Source organism: Chrysochloris asiatica, unplaced genomic scaffold, assembly GCF_000296735.1.
Source record: "Chrysochloris asiatica unplaced genomic scaffold, ChrAsi1.0 scaffold00048, whole genome shotgun sequence".
NCBI classification, from domain to species: Eukaryota; Metazoa; Chordata; class Mammalia; order Afrosoricida; family Chrysochloridae; genus Chrysochloris; species Chrysochloris asiatica.
Window position 1 is genome coordinate 12,923,304 of NW_006408566.1, and position 8,414 is coordinate 12,931,717.

The following is an 8,414-nucleotide window of genomic DNA, read 5'->3' on the forward strand; positions in this document are numbered from 1 at the left end:
TATCTTTAAATTCCACTTTTTCCATGAACTTTTTGAAACTCTTTTGTGTGTGTTGTTGTTGTTGTTGTTGTTAAGTGCTGTTGAATCAGTTCCAACTTATAGCAACCCTGTGCTTTATAGGGCTTCCTAGGAGCAGCTAGTGAATTTGAACTGCTGACCTCACAGCAGTCCAGTGCATATCCTACAGTGCCACATCAGGATTCCCTGTATGTGTATACTTTTATACAGCTATTATTAAGTGTCATTGAGTGGGTTCTGACTCATAGTGACCCTGTATAGGGTTTCCGAAGAGCAGTTGGTGAGTTTGAACCACCGACCTTGTGGTTTGCAGTCCAGTTCTGATCCTACAGAGTCACACCATATATATAGAGAGAGAGCCCTGAAGGTTAGAGCCCTTGGCTTCTAACAAAAATGGTTGACAGTTTGAACGTATCAGTTGCCACAAAGGAAAAAGATGAAGTAATGTTTTCTGTAAATATTACTGTCCTGGAAATCCTATAGGGTTATTATAAGTTGGAATTTATTCAATGGCACACAACAAAATCTATATATGTATCTCTATATGGAGTTCTGGTAGCGTAGTGGTTACGAATCGGGCTGCAAACCTTAAGGTCAGCGGTTCGAAACTACCAGCCGCTCCGCGGGAGAAAGATGAGGCTTTCTACTCCCGTAAGGATTTACACCCTCGGAAACCCTGTACAGGGTCGCTATGGGTCGGAACCGACTCGAAGGCACTTAACAACAACAACAACATATCATATCTATAAATGCATATGATAGATACATAGATATATAAACATGGTGGTGGTGGTGGGCCAGGGAGTCTGCCCCGACTCATAGAGACCTTGTATAGGGCTTCCAAGGCTGTAAAGCTTTACAGGAGCAGAAAGCCTCATCTTTCTTCCGCTTAACCACTGGTAGTTTCAAACTGCTGACCATGAGATTACCAGCCCAACTCGTAACCACTATGCTACCAGAGCTCCTTTATATAAACATATATATGATATATAAATACATATATACGTATGATATATTCTAACAACTTCTTCAATCTGAAATTGATCAGATGCAAAAGATGGAAACAAAGAGGAAGGATCAGTAGTTGGAAAATATGGCCTTAGTGATAGAAATGATGGTGGAGATCACATGATAGAAATCTTCAAAACCGATGATTTCTTCATTTCAAATACTTCTTTAGACAGCATAAGAGATGATTATACACTTGGACCTCACCAAATGGAATACATAGAAATCAAATTGACTACATCTGTGGAAAGTTGTGTTGTTGTTGTTAGGTGCCACCAAGTCGGTACTGACCCATAGTGACCTTATGCACAGCAAAACAAAACACTGCCTAATCCTGGGCCAACCTCACTACTGTTGCCACGCTTAAGTCCATCAATGCTGCCACTTGCCAATCCATCTCATTAGGGGTCTTCCTCTTTTTCTCTGACCCTCCACCCTACAAAACATGATATCCTTCTCCAGTAACTGATCCCTCCTGACAATATGTCCAAAGTATGAGAGATGAAGTTTGGCCATCTTGGCCTCCAAGGAGCATTCTGTCTGCATTTCTTCCAAAATACATCTTGTTGGTTCTTTTAGCAGCCCATGGCACCTTCAATACTCTCCTCCAACACCATATTCAAAAGCATCAATTCTTCCACAGTCTTCCTTATTTACTGTCCAGCTTTCGCATACATATGAGGTTATTGAAAATACCATGCCTTGGGTCAGGCGCACCTTAGTCCTCAAGCTGACATCTTTGCTCTTCAACACTTTAAAAAGGTCTTGTGCAGCATATTTGCCTAATGCAATACATCGTTTGATTTCTTGACTGCTGCTTCCATGAGTGTTGATAGTTGATCCAAGAAGAATGAAGTCCTTGAAAACTTCAATCTTTTCTCCATTGATAAGAATGTTGTTTATTGGTCCAATGGTGAGAATTTTTGTGTCTTTACATTGAGGTGTAATCCATACCAAAGGTTGTGCTCTTTGATCTTCATCAGTAAGTGTTTTAAGTTCTCTTCACTTTCAGTAAGCAAGGTTGTATCAACTGCATATCGCAGGTTGTTAATTATTCTTCCTCCAATCCTGATGCCACGTTTTCCTTCATATAACCCAGCTTCTCAGATTATTTGTTCAACATACAGGTTGAATAAGTATGGTGAAAGAATACAACCTTGTCACACATCTTTTTTAATTTTAAAACATTTAGTGTTCCTGTGTTCTGTTCGAAAAATTGCTTCTTGGTCCAGGTATAGATTCCTCATGAGCACAATTAAGTGTTCTGGAATACACATATTTTGCAATGTTGTCCATAGCTTGTCATGATCCACACGTCTCTGTGGAAAGAGATGATGGAAAAGCTCCATATCATCTGTCAAAACAAGGCCAGGGGCAGATTGTGGAACAGACCATCGATTGCTCATATTCAAATTCAAACTGAAGTTGAAGAAAATGAAAACAAGTCCACAAGAGCCAAAATATGACCTTGAATAAAATACATCCTGCCTGAATTTAGAGATCATCTGAAGAACAGATTTGATACATTAAACACTAAAGACCAAAGAACAGATGAGTTGTGGGATGACATCAAGAACATCATATAGGAAGAAAGCAAAAAGTCATTAAGAAGACAAAAAAGAAGCAAAAGATGAAAATGAATATTAGAAGAGATGCTGAAACCTGCTCTACAGCATAGAGATGCTAAAGCAAATGGAAGAAATGAGGAGGTACAAGAGCTGAGCAGAGAATTTCAAAGGTCAGCTCAAGAAGACAAAATCAAACATTACAATGAAATGTGCAAAGATCTGGAGTCAGAAAACCAAAAGGGAAAAACACGCTCAGCATTTCTCAAGCTGGGCAACTGAACAAAAAATTCAATCCTCGATTTTTGTTATTGAAGTATTCTCTGGGAAAATTATTTAATGATATAGAAAGCATCAAGAGTAGATGGAAGGAATATACAGAGTCACTGTACCAAAAGGAAATGGTTGATGTTCAACCATTTCAAGAGGTAGCATATGATCAAGAGCCAATGATATTGAAGGAAGAAGTTCAAGGTGCATTAAAGGAATTGACAAAGAACAAGGTACCAGGAATTGATGGAATAAAAATTGAAATCTCTCAAGAAAGTGAAGCGGCACTGGAGGCACTCACTCATCTCTGCCAAGAAATTTGGAAAACAGCTAATCAGGCCAACTGATAGGAAGACATCCGTATTTGTGCCCATTACAAAGAGAGGTGACCCAATGGAATGTGGAAATCATCAGACAATGTCTTTGATAACCCATGCAAGTAAAATTTTACTAATGGTAATACAGAAATGACTGCAAGCCTACATTGACAGAGAACTTCCAGAGGTTCAAGTTGAATTCAGAAGAGGACATGGAATGAGGGACATCATTGTTGATGTCCGATGGATCTTGGCTGAAAGCAGAGATTACCAGAAAAATATTTATCTGTGCATTATTGACTATGCAAAGGCTTTTGATTGTGTGGATCATGACAAGCTATGGACAACATTGCAAAGTATGAGTATTCTGGAACACTTAATTGTGCTCATGAGGAATCTGTACCTGGACCAAAAGGCAGTTGTTCAAACAAAACGTGGGAACACTGAGTGGCTTAAAATTAAGAAAGGTGTGCAAAAGGGTTGTATTATTTCACCATACTTATTCAACCTGTATGCTGAGCAAATAATCTGAGAAGCTGGGTTATATGAAGAAAAACGTGGCATCAGGATTGGAGGAAGACTTATTAACAACCTGCGATATGTAGATATGCAGATGACACAACCTTGCTTACTGAAAGTGAAGAGGACTTAAAATACTTACTGATGAAGATCAAAGACCACAGCCTTCGATATGGATTGCATCTCAATGTCAAGAAAATAAAAATCCTCACCACTGGACCAATAAACAACATTCTTATCAATGGAGAAAAGATTGAAATGGTCAAGGACTTCATTCTTCTTGGATCAACTACCAACACTCATGGAAGCAGCAGTCAAGAAATCAAACGATGTATTGCATTAGGCAAATCTGCTGCGCAAGACCTTTTAAAAGTGTTGAAGAGCAAAGAAAGAGATGTCAGTTTGAGGACTAAGGTGTGCCTGACCCAAGTAATGGTATTTTCAATAACCTCATATTCGTACCTCCGCAGTGAGTAAGGAAGACCGTAGAATTGATGCTTTTGAGTTATGGTGTTGAAGAATATTGAAAGTGCCACGAGCTGCCAAAAGAACAAATAGATCTGTGTTGGAAGAAGTGCAGCCAGAGTGCTCCCTGGAGGCCAGGATGGCCAAGCTTCGTCTCTCATACTTCAGACCTATTGTTAGGAGAGACCAGTCACTGGAGAAGGATATCATGTTTGGTAAGGTGGAGGGTCATAGAAAAAGAGGAAGATTCCTAGCGAGATGGATTGGCAAAGTGGTAGCATCAATGTGCTCAAGCACGGCAACAATTGTGAGGTTGGCCCAAGACCGGGCATTGTTTCTTTCTGTTGTGTATAGGGTCACTATGAGTTGGTGCCGACTCAATAGCACCTAACAACAACAACAACAATGATATATGGAGTCCTGGTGTGGTGCTGTGGGTTAATGCACTGCACTGCAAAGTTGGTTTGAACCATAAGGTTGGCAGTTCAAGCTCATCAGCCTCTCCTCAGAAACTCTATGCAGCACTTAACAACAACAACACATATGATATATACATATATAAATGCACACATATGGTTATATTGTTGTTATTATTTTGTTAAGTGTCATCAAGTCAGTTCTGATTCATAGTGACCCTGTATAGGATTTCTGAGGAGCAGCTGGTGGCTTTGAACTGCTGACCATGCAATTCAAGACGATCTTGCAGTCCAGGGCATTATCCTACAATGCCATACCAGGACTCTATGAGGAGTCCCTACTGGCTCAGATGGCTAAGTTTTCAACTGCTAATGTAAAGGTTGGGGGTTTAAATCCACCCTCTGCAGAAGAAAGGCCTAACAATTTGCTTCTGTAAACATTATAGTCAAGAAAATCCCATGGAACTGCTCTGTTCTGTAACCCAGGGGGTCACCAGGAGTCGGAATTGACTCAAAAGCAGTAAATTTGGTTTGGATTTTTATCCCTATTGCAAGTAGAAATATTGTCTCTTGGTGAGGACCAACAGGGGCATGATTGATGCTCAAGCTATCAGTTCGAGGAGTATAAGCAGAGTAGAAGTACCAGAACCCTGCAGAACTATTCCCCTGAATATGGTATGGCTTGTGATGCATCTTCTATTGGGATTATGTTGCTGAACAATATTTATGGAAAAGAAATAGCTAACTTATGACCTACCCACCAGGCTGTGTACTCATTTTGCACTCTTTCACTGTCATATCTGTCCCACTTTCGATAATGAGCTATATGGTCACCCTAGTCTACAATTACAGAGCTCATAGGTAGCAGAACCAGGATTTGGACTCCAACATTCTGACATCAAAGCTCACATTCTTAACCACTGTGCTCTAAATATGTTTGTGGGGAAAGAAATCAGAGTATAAAATTGTATCTGTAATATTATCAAATTATTTTTTGAGCATTCTCTACATAGATAAAACTCCTGGAAGGAAATGCACAAGTGGTTAGGTATGAAAAGAGAGAATATAATAGATTTTAAAAATAGTTCTTTCTACTTTATCAGTTTTCTATATTTCCTTCAATTAGAATGTATGACTTTTATAATGAAAACAATTTTTTTTTAAATACAGACATAAAAGCATTTCAAGTAGTATTTCATGAATAAGTATTATGTGATATTCTAGAGGCTATCAAAAATTAAATACAATGAAGCCAAAGTGAAATAAAGAAAGAGGAGGGAAAAAAGGAGAATGAAGTCTATTCCTGTAGAGGGTTTCCAATGTTATAAATCTTTATTGGAAAAGACAGTCTTATTTTTTTCCCCACAGAGCAGATGGTGGGTTTGAACTGCTGACCTTGTGGTTAGCAGTCCAGATATTACCTACAGCACCACCAGGGCTCCTTAAAACCATAGGTAGCACAACTAACTAGTCATTATGTGACTTTAGGATCAGAGGTCTGGTATCCTTGGAAGCTCCCAAAGTGTCAACTCTATGAAAGGAGACACATTGTAATAGCTACAAACACAAGTTAAAGTACATTTTAGGGACAATTGGGAAAATTTAAATATCGAACGGATAATGGAATTACTGTTCCCTGTTTGTTTTAGGTTTGTTGTTGCTCAGTGCCGTCAAGTCAGCTCCGGCCCATAGCAACCCTGTATAGTGTTTCTGAGGAGCAGCTGGTGAGCTTGAACTGCTGATCTTGTAGTTCAAACGGCTTTGCAATCTGGCACATTAACCCACAGCATGACACCGAGACTCCTTGTTTTAGGTAGTATAATGTTATTGTGGGTCATGTAGAAAAAGAACTTTTCTCTTGGTAGCTGTATGCTGAAATATTTAAGGGTGAATTATCATTATCCTGGCAACTTACTTTGAAGTGAATAGGTGTGTCTAAAGAAAGAGCAAATGTGGCAAAATACTAACAACTATTCCATTTATTTGGATGCATGTGGTTGTTCACTGTACTATACATTCACATTTTGAATAAAATGTTACGGATGGTTTTTTTAAAATAAATTTCAAATAATAAAATAAGTAAACAAAAACAAAAAATAATCCAGGTTTTAGAGCCAGAGATTTCCAATCTAGTTACAAGATTTAAGTGATGCATAACCCTCACTACTAGACCAATAAGTAATATCATGATAAATGGATAAAACATTGAAGTTGTCAAGGATTTAATTTTCCTTGGATCCACAACCAATGTCCATAGAAGCAGTCATCAAGAAATCAAATCTGCTGCAAAAGACCGCTTTAAAATATTAAAGAGCAAAGATCCACTTTGAGGACTAAGGTACGCCTGATCCAAGCCATGGTATTTTCAATCACCTCATAAGCATGGTAAAGCTAAACAATAAATAAAGAAGACTGAAGAAGAATTGTTATTGGTGAAGAATATTGGATATACCACGAACTATCAGAAGAATGAACAAATCTATCTTGGAAGAAGTGCAGCCAGAATGCTTCTTAGAAATGAGGATGATGAGCCTTCATGTCACATACTTTAGACATACTATAAGAAATGGCCGGTTCCTGGGGAAGAACATCATTCTTGATAAAATAGAGGGTCCTCAAAAAAGAGGAAGACCTTTAGTGAGATGGATTGACCTAGTGGCTGCAACAATGGGCTCAAACAAAACAATTGTGAGGATGTGGTAGGACCAAGCAGTATTTTGTTCTTTTGTACATAGGGTCATTATGAGTTGGAACCAACTAACACACAGACACGCAGAAAATACATGTTGTTGTTGTTGTTAAGTGCCATCGAGTCGGTTCCGACCCATAGCGACCCTGTACAGGGTTTCCGAGGGTGTAAATCTTTACGGGAGTAGAAAGCCTCATCTTTCTCCCGCAGAGTGGCTGGTAGTTTCGAACCGCTGACCTTAAGGTTCGCAGCCCAATTCGTAAACCACTACGCTTGTGCTGCTATAATAGAAATACAAGTGGATGCATTGAACAAACAGAAATTTATTCTCTCACACTTTGGGAGGCTAGAAGTACAAATTCAGAATGCTGGCTCTGGGGGAAGTCTTTCTGTCTTTGTCAGCTCTGGAGCAAAGTCCTTGTCATTGAAGCATCTGTAGGCCCAGTGTTCCTTGGAATTCTCTGTGTGTCTTGACATCCATCATCCTGTGGATCTAGGAGCTTCACAGTGCAGGGACTCCAGGACCAAAAGACACACTCTACTCTCAGCTCTTCTTTCTTGGTGATAGTAGGTCCCTCTCTCTCTGCTCACTTCAACAAGATTTGCAACAACAAGCTGTTCACTGTGACTATGCCCCCACGTCCATCCCCAGTCACAATTCTTCAGTAAAATTTATTTATAGGAATCAAGGAACAGAGGTTTGTATCTGCTTGAAATGTATAGAACTGAAACAGCAGTCCTGGAAACTAAGCCCTTGAGAATGGTGGCCCCCAAGGAATTCACAGAAATGTTTGGGAAGGCTGTAGGAATTCTGCTCAAATTTTCCCAATTCTCCAAAGTGTGCTGTCTCTGTGACAATCACACCTAACAGAGTTAGTGGATCTACACAGGATCCTCTCCCACAGAGGGCACAGGGAGTGGCAGCTGTTTCTTCCTTTTACACCAGTTGTTGTAGCATCCATGTGTGTCAGTGTAGAAATGTGCTCCATAGGGGTTTCAATGGATGAGTTTTTGAAAGTAGGTTGCCAGACCTTTCTCCCAAAGCACCCCTGGGTGAACTTGAACCAGCAATCCTCTCAGGGAACCTTCTTGTTTACTTGTTGATACTATTCACAAGTTCAGTAGTAAAAAAAAAAAAAAAAAAAAA